Below are 19,946 nucleotides of genomic sequence, written 5' to 3' on the forward strand. Positions count from 1 at the left end.
CCTCCCAGCTCAGGCTGACACTACTGAAGCCTCCCAGCTCAGGCTGACACTACTGAAGCCTCCCAGCTCAGGCTGACACTACTGAAGCCTCCCAGCTCAGGCTGACACTACTGAAGCCTCCCAGCTCAGGCTGACACTACTGAAGCCTCCCAGCTCAGGCTGACACTACTGAAGCCTCCCAGCTCAGGCTGACGCTACTGAAGCCTCCCAGCTCAGGCTGACACTACTGAAGCCTCCCAGCTCAGGCTGACGCTACTGAAGCCTCCCAGCTCAGGCTGACACTACTGAAGCCTCCCAGCTCAGGCTGACACTACTGAAGCCTCCCAGCTCAGGCTGACGCTACTGAAGCCTCCCAGCTCAGGCTGACGCTACTGAAGCCTCCCAGCTCAGGCTGACACTACTGAAGCCTCCCAGCTCAGGCTGACACTACTGAAGCCTCCCAGCTCAGGCTGACACTACTGAAGCCTCCCAGCTCAGGCTGACACTACTGAAGCCTCCCAGCTCAGGCTGACACTACTGAAGCCTCCCAGCTCAGGCTGACACTACTGAAGCCTCCCAGCTCAGGCTGACACATTTCACCACCCTGTATGAGCACCATACTGTGTAACCATCACAGAATAGTGCGAAAATATATTTCCACTTTCTTTCCCTCTCTCTCTTACTCTCTCCCTCCCTTTCTTCCTCTCCCTACCATTCTCTATTGCTCTCTCCCTCAGTCTATTTCCTCTCTCTCTCTCTCTCTCTCTCTCTCTCTCTCTCTCTCTCTCTCTCTCTCTCTCTCTCTCTCTCTCTCAGCTTCTCTCTCCCTACTTTCCCCCCTCTTTCCTCTCTCCCTTTTCTACCTGTGTACATGCATGCCCTTTCGTTGGTCGGCTATAGTTACTAATTAGGTGTAATACCCCCCGCTGGGCAGAAAGCACATGTGAATGCCCTGCCCGGCTGCCATTTCCTCCACGCACCAGTTCCCCATACCCCGACACAATGATGCCCTGGTGTGTGTGTGTGTGTGTGTGTGTGTGTGTGTGTGTGTGTGTGTGTGTGTGAACTCACCTATTTGTGGTTGCAGGGATCGAGTCACAGCTCCTGACCCAGCCTCTTCGCTGGTCGCTACTAGGTCCACTTCCTCCCTGCTCCATGAGCATTATCGTACCTCTTCTTAAAGCTATGTATAGATCCTGCCTCCACTACATCACTCTCAAGGCTGTTCAACTTCCTGACAACTCTATGATTGAAGAAATATTTCCTAACATCCCTGTGACTCATCTGAGTTTTTAATTTCCAGTTGTGACCCCTTGTTGCTGTGTTACATCTCTGGAACATCCTGTCTCCAACCACCTTGTCGATGTTTGTATGTATGTATGTATGTATGTACATATGTATGTGTGTGTGTGTGTGTGTGTGTGTGTGTGTGTGTGTACTCACTACTTGGGTTTGCAGGGGGGTCAACTCATAGCTCCTGCACCCGCTTCTTAACACTTTGTCTACGACATGCTGCCCTGATCCAGGCACAGATCAAACTGTTCATTACCTCTGGTTCATTTCACTTGTTATCTTCAGGCTGAAAAAGTACTTCCTAATGTCCTCGTGGCTTGTCCACGGCTTCACGACTGCCACTACTACAAATGATAATCACACACTGAACCACACAACACTGAACCACCACACAACACTGAACCACCACACAACACTGAACCACCACACAACACTGAACCACCACACAACACTGAACCACCACACAACACTGAACCACCACACAACACTGAACCACCACACAACACTGAACCACTACACAACACTGAACCACCACACAACACTGGACCACCACACAACACTGGACCACTACACAACACTGAACCACCACACAACACTGGACCACCACACAACACTGGACCAACTAGAAAGATAGGTCGCCTGCATAATCATTGACTACGAAAGCATCTAACCGTAGCTCGGTTGGTAGCGTACTCAGCTCACACATCGTGTTTCGGGGTTCGATCCCCGGTACGAGTGGAAACATTCGCGTGTTTCTGGAAGACACCTGTTGTCCATGTTCACCTAGCAGTAAAATAGGCACCTGGTTGTTAGTCGACTGTTGTGGGTCGCATCTTGGGACAAAACCTAATTTGCCCGAAATGCTCTGCATAACCAGGGACTTTCTATATATTATGTCATTGATGTCAGCTATGGTCTGTATAAGTTGTATCATGTACTTATAGAAATGAAGATTATTATTATTACTATTAATTATTATTATTATTATTATACCTTTTTTTCTTCCAGGAATACAGCAACTAAATAAGCAGGCAAGGGTTACGATGAACAATTATCCAATGCACTAAGAAATACCCTACGAACATAAATGAAGGTAATATGGAACTATCGGGTTGGGAAAAGGTAACAAGTTTGATCCTCCTGGAATCAGTACTAGAAACGTTCCTACTGTTTATAAGCATAGAAGAACTTGTCAGAGGTGAGTGATTCCAGTCGTCCTTGTTTTCTTCTGGAACCTGAAGGTAGTGAGAAAGGGAGAGCACCGAGACACTGCAGGAAGATCTGGTCTCACTTCAAGGGTCACAGACCTGGTCACAGACCGGGCCGCGAGGGCGTTGATCCCCGAAACCTTCTCCAGGTATACTCCAGGTAAGGGTGGTCAAACAAGTGACTACTGGAGTTCATGCAGAGTGCCAGGTCATGCAAAGCGAGGAATAAGAGACGACCATAGATGTAGTACTATAATCTGGGAGATGAGAAACTAGCTATATCGCGGGGGAATAAAGATCTGGGAGGAAACCTCATGCCAGACATGTAACCAAACATCAGAACTGATCAAGACACTCGTGGCGAAGTTTCCTTTAATATATATATCATGGAATATACACAAGTGTACCTTTTCACAGTGTGTTGGTATCACTGTATCATTGACCACTAATACCAACTGATGAAGCTGGCACAAATGTTTCACGTTCTCCAGGCTTCAGTCAGACTTCAGATTCATCTAGTTTAGTGTCTTCGTCTGTTTGCTATCAAAGATGACTTTTGGTTAGGATTATATTTTTTATATATGACTTGTTACATCCGTGTGTGTCGTTCATGAGTGGTGAGTGTCCATTCCTCGCTCGCTGACAGCTTGCCTCACACTATTCTTGCACCAAATGTGTCTTTACTGCAGTATAAATATGCAACGTTTCTTAATTTTGGAAAGCGGGAAAAGGAGGGAGAGAAAAAAAAAGACAAATAATTGCATCGCAAACAGTTCAACTTTTTTTCCTCGTATCCACACTGTTTGCCTCAACCTTTATTCTGACGTCCACCAAAACATCGTATTTTTGGGACCCTCCTCTCCCCCACCCCACCTCCCTCCTCTTTATTTTTCCCCTCTGCTTGAACGTAGTGTTTATCCTTCAGTTCATTCTGTTTCATACTCGTGTGGCATAGTCTCGGCCCTCGGCCCGTCCCTGGGCTCTGGCCAGGTAACCTGATCTGTCGCTTATGCACCCTGCTGACGGGGTCCACCATTGTAGCGGCCCGGCCCTGCCTTCCCGTCACTCAAACCTGGACAGTTTTTACAACCAAAAAGCAGGTTATCAACTTCCATTGCCTGTGCCAACACCTGCGGCCGGGGAGGGAATGAAGGGAGAGGTGGAGGGAAGGGTGGCAGGTAAAGAGAGAGGGAGGGAATAAGGGAAGGGAGAGAAGCATAACAAGAGCGAGAGTAAAGAATGACAAAGAAAGGAAATGGAGAAAGTAAACTCAGGCATATAGTGAAAACAGAAATGGTGAAAACGGGAAGAGGGAGATAATTAAAACAAAGAGAAGAAAATAAAGGAAGGAAAAATGAGAGTTAGGAGAAGATGAGCATGAGTAGAGGAAGACCAAGTACCTCTGAGGAAGGGAGAGAATGAGGAGGAGGTCGCGCACCTCTGAGGAAGAGACTTCCAGGATCCTCGAAAGTAACGAACAGCCAAAGTTTGTTCAGTGTTGGTTGTTTGGACTTGTTTGTGCAACTTAGAGAGCGAGTTTGTGTATCGGTGAGTACCTGCTTACATCTGTTGGTGAATCTTACCTCTCCTCCTGACCACCTTCCATGTGCCTGCTTACCTCTGCTAGTGAGTCTTACCTCTTATGATCACCTTAAATGTACCTGCTTGCTTCTGCTGGTGGTGAAATCTTGCCTCTTCTCTTTGCCAACCTTTCCTGTGTCCGCGTACCTTTGCATAACCTTTTCTGCTGCCCACATCATTTTTAATCCCAGCAACTCGTCGCAAGCAACGTGCCTTTCCTTTGTGCCTCCGGTGGACCGTAAATCATTAATAATTCCTGAATCCTTTTGTAGTCTAGGATTTCCGCGTATATTATTTTTTTATTTCCTGTTCCCTTGCTGTCAAGAGAGGACGCTTCGTTGATTTGTGACTGCAGTGTTTGAAGGTAGGAGTAGGTCTCAGAATCTTGGTGTTGGCCTCTGTCCACTTCCCCGTTGTGTGGGTCAGGATGCTGGAGAGATTTATCTCGACACCTTCACCATCACTGTCAGGATGTTGGTGACATGCCTCCACACCGAGGTCCTCCATTAGGCTTCTGGCGACAAATCTTCCATCAAGCATGCCTCCATACCTCCATCAGGCATTCCTCCACACCTCCATACAACAGCTCTCCACACAGGCTCTAACGAAACTTTTTCTTTTTTTGCCTCAATACTTGCAGTAAAGATTCACAGACTGGTTTTCAAGGGAGTGCACAGTCCTGGACCACATTAGAATGGGGAGTTAGCTGCCCTGTAGCTGCTGTTGCAGCGCTTCTTGTTGTCCTGGCTGACAGGGCCAACTGACAGCTGACCAGTGGAGAAAGAGGAGAGCAGAAAGTTGGTCTGGCACAAAGAGGCAGTGAGAGATGGTAAGTACCCTTCACTGGCTACCTGTGAGAGGTGTACCTTTTGATTTCACTGCTCCGTGGTTTCCATTCACAATATGTTTGGCAGATCATGATGCTTTTGATCACGTCATGGTCAAATGTAAGATGGGATGTCTGTGGTGAAGGACAGGGGAGGGACGGAGGGGTGAGGAGGGACGGAAGGAATAGAAGGATGGACAGAGGAAAGGGGGGAGGGGAAGGATGGACGGAGGAAAGGGGAAGGAGGGAAGGGAAGGATGGGCGGAGGACATGGAAAAGAGAGGTAGGGGGGAGGGGTGATAATGATATATTTCTCAGGAACGAAGTCCTGACACAGGTCTTTGCCAGATGGTGTGAGCCATCTACAACTCAACATACTCATCTGCTACCCTCCTCACTCAAACAGAGCTCGTAAGGAGTAGCAGAGGTGCTGATGTCTCAGGGCCGGTGTTCTCGCTGGTGTGAAGCTCTCAACTCTCAAAAGCCCCATTAAAGCCATTCCTGGCACTTGTGCCGCAGCCCGAGTGCCTAAGAGACACAGAAGGTTCTCTGGAGGTCTGCTGTTGCTGTTGCTGCAAACTTACATTGTATTATTATAATAAAAAAAGAAGAGCTGAACCTACAAGGGTGATACAGTATTGAGGCTTCGACTTGGCGTAACTAAAAGCAATGTGTTGCACTATTGTTGTGATTGATGTAAGAATGTCTTTTTTTTTTACACAGGGTTTGACAAGGTTAAGGATCCCTAGCTTTATTGACAAGCTAAGAGCTGTTACCTACATCATCTCATTTGAAAGCATTTTTATTGTTACAAGACATACAAGTAGGGAACAGGATGAAGTTGGAGCCATCTGTGGGCCAGCATTTTCATCTGATCAACTGACTATCTCGTTGACATCATAATGCTGTACGAATGTGTTCCAGACTCGATTCATCCTGGGGATAAATGATCTCAGATGAAGTGATGTTCTGGAGAAGGGTACAGCCAGAGTGAAGTTGCTGCTTTCTGCCCGTCTTGTGGTATAGAAGCTTGCTTCACGCTGTCCTCGAAGTGGATCCAAGTGTGGTACTTTGAGAGTATTGTCCTTGTACATAACAGTAAGGCCACCCACATCCCTCCTGTGTTGAAGGCTCTGCTGAAACGACAGATCAATCCAGGATGGGTCCAGGCGAGAGATGAGACGTCTTGCTCTGTTCTCTACTCTGTCAAGAATTCGCAGATGAGAGGGAGGGGCAGGCAAACCAAGAAAGTGGAGCATACTCAAGGTGTGAGCGTACTTGTGCCTCGTACAGAATCTTGCAACCCCTACTCTCTCTCTCTCTCTCTCACTTATCAACAGTTAGGTTTAATGAATTTCACCAACCATCCCAAATCTTGTATTGTTTAAATGTTTCCTTATAATTTACCTGCCCACCATCATGCCCTCTGCCGTCCACGCCAGGAAGCTGACCACGCAGACACTGGAGGTCTTCCTTTCACTTGTACCCAGTTAAATATTCGATCTGTCTTGCACGTATCTCAGGCATGCCAGGAGGACACGTACCCCAGGCATGTCAGGACATGTACCCCTATCGTCGAGGATTATATTTGCATCCTGTGCAAGCCGGGGATCAATAATAAAGCTTCAGCGGCAACGTTACTTTATTTGGGGTCTTGTACGGGGCTCTGGTGGCCTGGTGGTTAACGCTCTCGCTTCACACGGCGAGGGCCTGGGTTCGATTCCCAGCCAGAGTAGAAACATTGGACGTGTTTCTTTCCACCTGTTGTCTATGTTCCCCATCAGTAAAATGGGTACCTGGGTGTTAGTCGACTGGTGTGAGTCGCATCCTGGGACACTGACCTAAAGAGGCCTGGTCACAGACCGGGCCGCGGGGGCGTTGACCCCCGGAACTCTCTCCAGGTAAACTCCAGGTAAACACAGACATGACCCGGAGGGCCATGCCCGTCAAAGAGACGGAGTAGAGTTGTTGACTGACTCAGGTCGGCTGCCAGAGTGAGACAGGGTAAGCGTGGTGCGGCCTGAGATTGGCAGGCTTATATCACTAGGTGTCAGCATCATAGTACCGCGAAATATGAACCCAACTGGGCATACACCCCAGGCATGTCAGGAGGACACGTACATGTGCTGTACATGAGGAAGCAAGCCATGGCACCTACCCATTCTAAACCACTTCATTAAATAGAGTACAATTTGGGGTACGGATCAGACCGGGGTACGAATTCTCCTTTGCATAAGAGTATAGTACATGTTTATAACAGCATTACTGTAATGTCTGACCATGCGAAGCACATACACACAGTCCCGGAGCTAAGTGGTATGTCCTACGAGGAGAGGTTAAGGGAAATCGACCTGACAACACTGGAGGACAGGAGAGATAGGGTGGATATGATAACGACATATAAAATACTGAGAGGAATCGACAAGGTGGACAGAGACAGGATGTTCCAGAGATGGGACACAGCAACAAGGGGACAGTTGGAAGTTGAAGACTCAGATGAATCACAGGGATGTTAGGAAGTATTTCTTCAGTCACAGAGTTGTCAGGAAGTGGAATAGTCTGGGAAGTGATGTAGTGGAGGTCGGATCCATACATAGCTTTAAGAAGAGATATGATAAAGCTCATGGAGCAGGAAGAGTGACCTAGTAGCGGCCAGTGAAGAGGCGGGGCCAGCAGCTGTAACTCGACCCCTACAATCACAACTAGGTGAGTACACACACACACACACACACACACATGATGTATGTGCCTCGGCGCCAATAAAACGCAGTGTCGCTGGTCTAATTTTTTTTTCACGTAGTTTTTTTTTCTGTGTGTGTGTCTGCGTACGACGCTGCCGAAGCTCTCTGGTGACAACTCTGTATTCTTACTCACTGTTCTTACACAGACGCGAGCGGAAGAAATCAGCAATCTTCCATGCCAGAAAAAATATCCACAACACATTCCGATACTTTGAGAAAACTTAAATTTCAAGGCAAGAAATATCTCTTCGTTTTCACCTTCTCTGCGCGTTTCGCCCACGTAAATTGCGTATAAAAAAGTGTTAAAAAACGGGAACATAATTCAGCATTTTATTTGGTTTCTTTCCGTCACGGATTAGGGATTGTCGGAGAGGATTGGTCCGCCTGGGCCCAGGATTGGTCCGCGTCTCAGCTTCGTGACGGCCGATCTGAAATTATCACCAGAAGGGTTGAGGGCGAATTTTCCACAGATTTAGGGAATTATTCATCGCTTCCAATCATGTGTGAAAAAAGTCAGTTCCTTTCCCCTTCCTCTGGAGGTAAGAGGTGGGGGAAAAGGGGAGGTGGCCTCCACCCAACACTTGATTTACGCTTATGGACAAGCAAAGGGGTAAGCTCATTAGGCTGGATACCCAGCTTCCCTTAGGTGCCTGCTTTCACCCTCTTTTTTTCACCCCTCTCACCCTCCTAACCCCTTCGCCTTCCCTCTGTTTGTAGATACACAACTCTCACCATGCATGCCCCTTCATACATGCTGCTATACATATCCTTTGAAATATAACACGTAACCAAATGTAAACACACCATCAGTAAAATATTTGGGAATTCCCTTTGACCCATGCATGTCAGGAGAATTGATAGGGAACAGTGTAGTAAAGAAAGCGAATGCCAGACTGAAGTTCCTGTATAGACAAGCACAGTGTCTACCTACTGAGGCTCGCAGGACCCTATGTCTAGCCGTTATACAATGCCATATGGATTACGCTTGCTCTTCATGGTACTCTGCCTTGACAAAAAAACTGAAAGATAGACTGCAAATCACCCAGAACAAAATCGTAAGATTCATCCTGGGGCTGGGACCAAGAGAACATGTAGGCCAGGATGAATTACAGCAGTTGGATATGCTGAATGTTGAAGACAGAGTAAAACAACTGAAGCTAAATCATGTTTATAAAATTGCTCACAGTGTCCAGAATATCTTGCTGTCAATTTTGTCAAGGTTGGGAACCAAAGCAATCATCGCACTAGGGGGAGAGAGCACAACTTTGTAGTACCCACATTCATTGGCCAGGCTTCAAACACCTTTTATTGTACAGCAATAAAGGAATGGAACAGACTGCCCGCACATGTCAAAGCCAGTCATAGCATGAACCAGTTCAAGAAGAGTGCCAAAAGGTGTCTGATGAATGTAGCTACAGAAAGGGAGGGGAATGATTTTCTATTTTTTATCTAACATACGTGTAAATTTTACCTTATTCCTAGTAATGACCCTCGTATTGTAGATAGTCTTAATGACCCTCGTGTAGTAGTCTTTTTAGTATGATAATAAGATGTTATCTTCATTATAGAATAATAAGAAAATATTATAACCTTTATATTATAATAATAAGGTAAAAGGACCCCAATGGAAATAAGTCACTCTGTCTGACTTTTTTGGGTTATCCTAGGTTCTCTACACATATGCTGCTATGTATGATAATTCTATGTAACTGTATTTGTGTATACCTGAATAAACTTACTTACTTACTTAATCACATGCATCTTTCTACAACAGCTACCCAGCCCTGTAAACACCATACACGTCCCTCCAAACAACTTGTTAATATCACTTAAGCAGCAGCTTGCTAGTACCACTTATGCAGCAACTTGCTAGTATTACTTCAGTAACAAACTATTACCACTTAAGCAGCAACTTAAGATTGTTTTTAATTCTGCCGCCGAACTGGCTAGTTTATTGTGCAGCCGTATCCATCCTGACGACGGTAGTGCAAGCGCATATGGATACACGAAAGGCCTTGAAACTAGGCCCCAAAAGGGAACTGGAGTACATCTGGATTTATATTTACAATTGACTTGTTTGTTGCAAGCAAACTTAGGAAATTTGCTTAATATGTCTGGTATCTTTTCATTAATAAAATATCTTGACATATTACGTAGATTATACTGTTTATCTCTATATTCCTTAATATGTGGACAATTAAGCACATATTGTTCAAAATAGTGACCATAGGGCTGGCCACATACTTTGCATTTAGTGTGATCATCTGTGTCTGCCAAACTGCCTAAGCCTGGCCACTACAACATCAGTGTTCACATTGCAAGTTGCTCCATAAACGTACTTATCCAAGTTCATGTTATCATCGTGAGTTATAGATCTATTCAGGCTTCTAATTGTATTCCTATAACATTCAGTTTCATTATTTATTTCTCTCTTAATATTATTCCTAATGAGAGAGACAGCTGCACCAAAGTTATATTTAACATTTTCCTTCAGAGTACTGTTTTTTGGCTAACACATCAACTTTTTCATAAAAAAAATAATCCAAATAATAATAATCCACAACAATTGTACATTATTTCCTTTTTACGGACTTTTTAATATTTAAATCTGGTTTCTCTAATAAGCACGTGAGTTATGTGAGTGAAGAGCAGTGATGACAGCACCAGTAATAATTAAAGTCAAACTCCTGTTAGATCCATCAGTGCATATACTTTGTGATAAATTATTAATAACAGTTAAGCGAGAAATTTCTTAAGCAGTTGTCTTTGCAAGTGATTTAAGGGATTACTAGTAATGAACTTCTTGGGAGGAGCTTGCAGGTACGTGATTTAAATGAACACATCTAGCATGGAGGGGTGAAATGCTCTTGTTGTCTACAGTGACATAGTTCGTGCAGGTTATAGAACTTAATATAATTACAAGTTTCCACAGCCTATTTAGATCTGTTTATTTACTTCTAGAGATTTAGTAAGATTTGTAATGGCAGTGTCTGGTTCATTCCTTAACATTTTAATACCAAATACAGCACTAATCTCAATAATCCTATCATTGACACAAGGAACACCAAGTCCTTCCTCATATTAAGAACCTTGGTAGTTTTAAAACAGCTGAGAAAAATTCAGAGGTCTTCGTTGTGCATTAACTCCAAGGGTCGGAGAGAATTTCCCTTAGCTAGGATTGGTAAAGCACAGTGACGCACATCTGAAAACAGAAAATACTACAAATTCATTGCACAACTAGTGGCTTTTTTCATGTATGAGGAAGGCAATGTTACTCAGCCTCTGTTATACATTTGTATCGTCTCGAAGAATATATTTGTATACTTGTATTAACAATGTGTACATTTAGAGATGGGCCTCCCTCTTGCCCTGGCTGGGGTGATACTTACCACCTGCCACTAATGGTACCACTAATGCCTGCCCACTAAATGGTGACAGTAAAGCAGTGTGATGCGCACCACGAGCCTTGTGCTGCCCCCACCCAACCACCAGCCCGCCCGCCTGCTGCCCCACCCGCCCGCCCGCCTGCTGCCCCACCCGCCCGCCCGCCCACTGCCTCAAGTAACAATGAGAGGAGAGAATACATTAATTACCAGCAGCGTTCTCCCGCCCCGGGTCCTGATGCCTGCAACAACCTTCATGATTTGTGGTGCATCAGGGAGGATGGAGGGTGGGGGTCCTGTGAACTGTGGAGGGTATGGGTGAAGGATGCTGTAGGTATGAAAAGTATTGTAGGAAGTGTGAAAGGTATTATAGGAGGTGGGAAAAAGTACTGTAGGCGCGAAAAAACATTGTAGGTATGAAAAGTATTGTAGGTGTGGAAAGTATTGTAGGCGTGGAAAGTATTGTAGGTGTGGAAAGTATTGTAGGTGTGGAAAGTATTGTAGGTGTGGAAAGTATTGTAGGTGTGGAAAGTATTGTAGGTGTGGAAAGTATTGTAGGTGTGAAAAGTATTGTAGGTGTGAAAAGTATTGTAGGGTACACGAAGGTCGTGTTTACTGTTTTTGGGGTTTGTGTATGGGTGTGCGTGCACATAGGTCTCAATCCTCTCTAGCAGGTCGTTCACACATATATTAGGAAGAATGGTAGTCGTGGTAGTGATTCTTGTGGTACTCCACTTGTTACTCTGTCCCTTTCTGATGTCTCATCCCTTACTGTTACACTCTCCTTCCTGTCATCCAGGTGCTGCCTCACCCACTGCAGCACTCTTAACAATGTTTCTTGTTCCGGTTTCTTGACTCAAACATTTTCCTGCTGCCCAAGAAAATGCAATCCACCCAACCGTGTTTTTTTATTTTTGTTTTAAGATTTTCTCGTGTACCCCTACATCCATCTTTCTCTCTCTCTCTCTCTCTCTCATGTATGGGTGTGGAGTACTAGAGTGTGGGACCCACTCAACCCAAATTACCCTCACCACCAGTACACCAGCATTACCACCATCACCTCCATCCACCACCAAAACTTTAACACCACTAACACCACCCACTACCATCATCGCAGGAGAGGTTGATCTAGGGCCCCCCTTTAACATATCGCCCTCCTCTTCTATACCATAGAAAGAGGTCAGGGCCACAAGTACCGAGGATAAAGGGTTGAACGTGAAGCCAAGAGCTAATGTCTTCACGCCTTTCACCAGCACCCACCGCCCTCACCTCATTACAATATGAAGGGGGGAGGAACATACACCCAGCCAACGGGTGTAGGGGGGAAGGGACGAGTGTAATGACGGGATGCAGAAAGGGAGAAAGTGCACCCCCTTCCCCAAACTGCCCCTTCTCCTCTCTTTCCCTCTCTAAGTCTTTCCTACCCCTTCCACCCCTCACAATCCCACTCTACAAAGACCCTTCCTCCCGTACTACCCCCCCCTCCTCCGTCTCCAGTTTCCCTCCCCCTACCATATTATATACGATAGTTACACAGTGGAAACAAAAGCTATGTTTCTCTGTCATATTCATCACTGATGGATAGTGTTTCCCAGTCATATTCACTTGACGGATGGTATTCCCCTGTCATATTCATCACAAAGTATGGTGTTTCCCTGTCATATTCATCACAAAGTATGGTGTTTCCGTCATATTCATCACAAAGTATGGTGTTTCCCTGTCATATTCATCACAAAGTATGGTGTTTCCCCTGTCATATTCATCACAAAGTATGGTGTTCCCCTGTCATATTCATCACAAAGTATGGTGTTTCCCCTGTCATATTCATCACAGTATGGTGTTTCCCTGTCATATTCATCACAAAGTATGGTGTTCCCCTGTCATATTCATCACAAAGTATGGTGTTTCCCCTGTCATATTCATCACAAAGTATGGTGTTCCCCTGTCATATTCATCACAAAGTATGGTGTTTCCCTGTCATATTCATCACAAAGTATGGTGTTTCCCGTCATATTCATTACAAAGTATGGTGTTTCCCTGTCATATTCATCACAGTATGGTGTTTCCCCTGTCATATTCATTACAAAGTATGGTATTTCCCTGTCATATTCATCACAAAGTATGGTGTTTCCCCTGTCATATTCATCACAAAGTATGGTGTTTCCCCTGTCATATTCATCACAAAGTATGGTGTTTCCCGTCATATTCATCACAAAGTATGGTGTTTCCCCGTCATATTCATTACAAAGTATGGTGTTTCCCTGTCATATTCATTACAAAGTATGGTGTTTCCCTGTCATATTCATCACAAAGTATGGTGTTTCCCCTGTCATATTCATCACAAAGTATGGTGTTTCCCCGTCATATTCATCACAAAGTATGGTGTTTCCCCGTCATATTCATCACAAAGTATGGTGTTTCCCCTGTCATATTCATCACAAAGTATGGTGTTTCCCTGTCATATTCATCACAAAGTATGGTGTTTCCCCTGTCATATTCATCACAAAGTATGGTGTTTCCCCGTCATATTCATTACAAAGTATGGTGTTTCCCCTGTCATATTCATCACAAAGTATGGTGTTTCCCTGTCATATTCATCACAAAGTATGGTGTTTCCCCTGTCATATTCATTACAAAGTATGGTGTTTCCCTGTCATATTCATCACAAAGTATGGTGTTTCCCCTGTCATATTCATTACAAAGTATGGTGTTTCCCTGTCATATTCATCACAAAGTATGGTGTTTCCCCTGTCATATTCATTACAAAGTATGGTGTTTCCCTGTCATATTCATCACAAAGTATGGTGTTTCCCCTGTCATGGTGAAGCTGGAGATACTGTCCTGGGAGACAGTAACGGTGAAGCTGGAGATTTTGTCCAGGTAGTCGGGAATTATACGCAGGAAGGAATACATATAAATGACCTCATAGAGGACAGGAGCCATAGTAGGGAATAAGGATAGGAATAAGGATAGGAATAAGGCAGGGAAACATGCACCAACAGGGAATACAGTCACAGAAACCCAAGGCAAACGGAAACCAAGCCTGTGCACATACTATGCACTTGGTATCTGCTGGCATGGGAAATCTGGAAAAACAGATGGGACATGCAACTATGACCACCCTAGAAAATGTCATGCCCATATGACAACAGGAAAATGCAAACTCCCTTCCTGTAAGCTTTTTCACCCTGAAATGTGTACCTCTTCAGTACAGGAAAGACTGTGCTATAACTTAAATTGCCAGGCATACCATCTAAAGGGGACAAAAAGATACAAAACATCCAGGCCATGGGAAAACCTGGGTAGCCACAGCCACTCAAGAGGGAGAGGTTTTTTAGTGCCAGGAAGGAAAAAAAACTGGCAGGAAATGGCAGAAATCGTACACCAAATCCAGTCATTCCTGGAGTGGAACCACAGTCGATGGCCTCCACTCCAAACCAACAGATACAGATACTAATGCCGGAAAAAAAATCCCCCCCCAGTACCAACAATACCACCAGTCCGATAACATTCTTCTTTGCAAATATACAGGGTCTAAAGCCAGCAACAAACAACAAAATACCTTTCATCCGTGGACTGCTTGCAGAGGCAAAGGCAATGTTCGCGGCTTTCACTGAGACCCACATAAAGGATCACTTGGACAACGAAATATGGATCCCAGGTTACAACCTATACAGATGTGACAGAGTGAACAGGCAAAAGGGGGGGGTTGGCCTGTACATTGCAGAGTCACTTGTTTGCACAGAACTGCTTAATGCCTCAAATGACGTAGTTTAAGTTTTAGCAGTAAAGGTCGAGAACCAAAACCTAGTCATTGTGGTAGTCTACAAGCCTCCGGATGCAACATCCCAGCAATTCCAGGAACAGCTGTTAAAAATTGACCACTGTCTGGAAAATCTTCCAGCTCCTGCACCCAACATCTTGCTCCTGGGGGATTTCAACTTAAGGCACCTAAAATGGAGGAATATAGCAAATAATATTGTTGCAGTAATAACACCAGGAGGCAGCTCTGATGAAAACTCACACTCACACGAGCTTTTAAATCTCTGCACAAAATTCAATTTAAACCAGCAAATAATAGAGCCTACTAGACTGGAGAATACACTAGACCTCATCTTCACTAACAATGATGATCTGATAAGAAATGTCACCATATCAAAAACAATATACTCAGATCACAACATAATTGAGGTTCAGATATGTATGCGTGGAGCCCCAGACCGACAAAATGAGACTAGTCACGAGGGAGCATTCACCAAATTCAACTTCAATAACAAAAACATAAAGTGGGACCAAGTAAACCAAGTCCTAACCGATATAAGCTGGGAAGATATACTAAGCAACACAGACCCAAACTTATGCCTAGAACAGATTAACTCGGTGGCACTCGATGTATGCACAAGGCTTATTCCTCTAAGAAAAAGGAGGAGTAGATGTAAAATAGAAAGAGACAGGCGCTCCCTTTACAGGCGACGGAAAAGAATAACAGAGCGGCTAAAAGAGGTCAATATATCTGAAATGCGAAGGGAGACACTGGTCAGAGAAATAGCAAGCATCGAACTTAAGCTAAAAGAATCCTTTAGGAGTCAGGAATCGCGGGAAGAACTAAAAGCCATAAATGAAATCGAAAGAAACCCAAAGTATTTCTTCTCCTATGCCAAATCAAAATCGAGAACAACGTCCAGTATTGGGCCCCTACTTAAACAAGATGGGTCCTACACAGATGACAGCAAGGAAATGAGTGAGCTACTCAAGTCCCAATATGACTCAGTTTTTAGCAAGCCGCTAACCAGACTGAGAGTCGAAGATCAAAATGAATTTTTTATGAGAGAGCCACAAAATTTGATTAACACAAGCCTATCCGATGTTATCCTGACGCCAAATGACTTCGAACAGGCGATAAATGACATGCCCATGCACTCTGCCCCAGGGCCAGACTCATGGAACTCTGTGTTCATCAAGAACTGCAAGAAGCCCCTATCACGAGCCTTTTCCATCCTATGGAGAGGGAGCATGGACACGGGGGTCGTCCCTCAGTTACTAAAAACAACAGACATAGCCCCACTCCACAAAAGGGGCAGTAAAGCAACAGCAAAGAACTACAGACCAATAGCACTAACATCCCATATCATAAAAATCTTTGAAAGGGTCCTAAGAAGCAAGATCACCACCCATCTAGAAACCCATCAGTTACACAACCCAGGGCAACATGGGTTTAGAACAGGTCGCTCCTGTCTGTCTCAACTACTGGATCACTACGACAAGGTCCTAAATGCACTAGAAGACAAAAAGAATGCAGATGTAATATATACAGACTTTGCAAAAGCCTTCGACAAGTGTGACCATGGCGTAATAGCGCACAAAATGCGCGCTAAAGGAATAACAGGAAAAGTCGGTCGATGGATCTATAATTTCCTCACTAACAGAACACAGAGAGTAGTCGTCAACAGAGTAAAGTCCGAGGCAGCTACGGTGAAAAGCTCTGTTCCACAAGGCACAGTACTAGCTCCCATCTTGTTCCTCATCCTCATATCCGACATAGACAAGGATGTCAGCCACAGCACCGTGTCTTCCTTTGCAGATGACACCCGAATCTGCATGACAGTGTCTTCCATTGCAGACACTGCAAGGCTCCAGGCGGACATCAACCAAATCTTTCAGTGGGCTGCAGAAAACAATATGAAGTTCAACGATGAGAAATTTCAATTACTCAGATATGGTAAACATGAGGAAATTAAATCTTCATCAGAGTACAAAACAAATTCTGGCCACAAAATAGAGCGAAACACCAACGTCAAAGACCTGGGAGTGATTATGTCGGAGGATCTCAACTTCAAGGACCATAACATTGTATCAATCGCATCTGCTAGAAAAATGACAGGATGGATAATGAGAACCTTCAAAACTAGGGAGGCCAAGCCCATGATGACACTCTTCAGGTCACTTGTTCTATCTAGGCTGGAATATTGCTGCACTCTAACAGCACCTTTCAAGGCAGGTGAAATTGCCGACCTAGAAAATGTACAGAGAACTTTCACGGCGCGCATAACGGAGATAAAACACCTCAATTACTGGGAGCGCTTGAGGTTTCTAAACCTGTATTCCCTGGAACGCAGGAGGGAGAGATGCATGATTATATACACCTGGAAAATCCTAGAGGGACTAGTACCGAACTTGCACACGAAAATCACTCACTACGAAAGCAAAAGACTTGGCAGACGATGCACCATCCTCCCAATGAAAAGCAGGGGTGTCACTAGCACGTTAAGAGACCATACAATAAGTGTCAGGGGCCCGAGACTGTTCAACTGCCTCCCAGCACACATAAGGGGGATTACCAACAGACCCCTGGCAGTCTTCAAGCTGGCACTGGACAAGCACCTAAAGTCAGTTCCTGATCAGCCGGGCTGTGGCTCGTACGTTGGTTTGCGTGCAGCCAGCAGCAACAGCCTGGTTGATCAGGCGCTGATCCACCAGGAGGCCTGGTCACAGACCGGGCCGCGGGGGCGTTGACCCCCGAAACTCTCTCCAGGTAAACTCCAGGTAATATTCATCACAAAGTATGGTGTTTCCCCTGTCATATTCATCACAAAGTATGGTGTTTCCCCTGTCATATTCATCACAAAGTATGGTGTTTCCCTGTCATATTCATTACAAAGTATGGTGTTTCCCCTGTCATATTCATCACAAAGTATGGTGTTTCCCCGTCATATTCATTACAAAGTATGGTGTTTCCCCTGTCATATTCATCACAGTATGGTGTTTCCCTGTCATATTCATCACAAAGTATGGTGTTTCCCGTCATATTCATCACAAAGTATGGTGTTTCCCCTGTCATATTCATCACAAAGTATGGTGTTTCCCCTGTCATATTCATCACAAAGTATGGTGTTTCCCCGTCATATTCATTACAAAGTATGGTGTTTCCCCTGTCATATTCATCACAAAGTATGGTGTTTCCCTGTCATATTCATCACAAAGTATGGTGTTTCCCCGTCATATTCATCACAAAGTATGGTGTTTCCCCGTCATATTCATTACAAAGTATGGTGTTTCCCCTGTCATATTCATTACAAAGTATGGTGTTTCCCCTGTCATATTCATTACAAAGTATGGTGTTTCCCTGTCATATTCATCACAGTATGGTGTTCCCCTGTCATATTCATTACAAAGTATGGTGTTTCCCCTGTCATATTCATCACAAAATATGATGTTTCCCCGTCATATTCATTACAAAGTATGGTGTTTCCCCTGTCATATTCATCACAGTATGGTGTTTCCCTGTCATATTCATCACAGTATGGTGTTCCCCTGTCATATTCATTACAAAGTATGGTGTTTCCCCTGTCATATTCATCACAAAGTATGGTGTTTCCCCTGTCATATTCATCACAAAGTATGGTGTTTCCCCTGTCATATTCATCACAGTATGGTGTTTCCCTGTCATATTCATCACAGTATGGTGTTTCCCTGTCATATTCATTACAAAGTATGGTGTTTCCCCTGTCATATTCATCACAAAGTATGGTGTTTCCCCTGTCATATTCATCACAAAGTATGGTGTTTCCCTGTCATATTCATCACAAAGTATGGTGTTTCCCCGTCATATTCATTACAAAGTATGGTGTTTCCCCTGTCATATTCATCACAGTATGGTGTTTCCCTGTCATATTCATCACAGTATGGTGTTTCCCTGTCATATTCATCACAAAGTATGGTGTTTCCCCTGTCATATTCATCACAAAGTATGGTGTTTCCCCTGTCATATTCATCACAGTATGGTGTTTCCCCTGTCATATTCATCACAAAGTATGGTGTTTCCCCGTCATATTCATCACAAAGTATGGTGTTTCCCTGTCATATTCATCACAAAGTATGGTGTTTCCCTGTCATATTCATCACAAAGTATGGTGTTTCCCTGTCATATTCATCACAAAGTATGGTGTTTCCCTGTCATATTCATCACAGTATGGTGTTTCCCTGTCATATTCATCACAAAGTATGGTGTTTCCCTGTCATATTCATTACAAAGTATGGTGTTTCCCTGTCATATTCATCACAGTATGGTGTTTCCCTGTCATATTCATCACAAAGTATGGTGTTTCCCTGTCATATTCATTACAAAGTATGGTGTTTCCCTGTCATATTCATCACAAAGTATGGTGTTTCCCCGTCATATTCATCACAAAGTATGGTGTTTCCCCTGTCATATTCATCACAAAGTATGGTGTTTCCCTGTCATATTCATCACAAAGTATGGTGTTTCCCTGTCATATTCATCACAAAGTATGGTGTTTCCCTGTCATATTCATCACAAAGTATGGTGTTTCCCCGTCATATTCATCACAAAGTATGGTGTTTCCCCTGTCATATTCATCACAAAGTATGGTGTTTCCCTGTCATATTCATCACAAAGTATGGTGTTTCCCTGTCATATTCATCACAGTATGGTGTTTCCCTGTCATATTCATCACAAAGTATGGTGTTTCCCTGTCATATTCATTACAAAGTATGGTGTTTCCCTGTCATATTCATTACAAAGTATGGTGTTTCCCTGTCATATTCATCACAAAATATGGTGTTTCCCCTGTCATATTCATCACAAAGTATGGTGTTTCCCTGTCATATTCATCACAAAGTATGGTGTTCCCCTGTCATATTCATCACAAAGTATGGTGTTTCCCCGTCATATTCATCACAAAGTATGGTGTTTTCCCGTCATATTCATTACAAAGTATGGTGTTTCCCCTGTCATATTCATCACAGTATGGTGTTTCCCTGTCATATTCATCACAAAGTATGGTGTTTCCCCGTCATATTCATCACAAAGTATGGTGTTTCCCCGTCATATTCATCACAAAGTATGGTGTTTCCCCGTCATATTCATTACAAAGTATGGTGTTTCCCCGTCATATTCATCACAAAGTATGGTGTT

General features: G+C 44.2%; 1 protein-coding gene across 3 annotated transcripts in view; it reads right to left on the bottom strand.

Annotated features, from left to right (window-relative positions):
* LOC138855183 (uncharacterized) overlaps positions 1–19,946 on the bottom strand; it is a 100,273-nt gene that overhangs the window by 68,515 nt on the left and 11,812 nt on the right. The window contains exon 1 of one of the 3 annotated variants that reach the window (XM_070103019.1): positions 1,529–1,672. The exons of 1 other annotated variant lie outside the window; for it this stretch is intronic. The gene's annotated coding sequence lies outside the window, so the exon portion shown is untranslated. Of the gene's footprint in view, positions 1–1,528; positions 1,673–19,946 lie in introns of those variants that run through there. One more of the 3 variants, XM_070103017.1, reaches the window with a different exon arrangement.

The sequence above is a fragment of the Cherax quadricarinatus genome, chromosome 5 (genome assembly GCF_038502225.1).
Source record: "Cherax quadricarinatus isolate ZL_2023a chromosome 5, ASM3850222v1, whole genome shotgun sequence".
In the NCBI taxonomy this organism is placed as follows: domain Eukaryota; kingdom Metazoa; phylum Arthropoda; class Malacostraca; order Decapoda; family Parastacidae; genus Cherax; species Cherax quadricarinatus.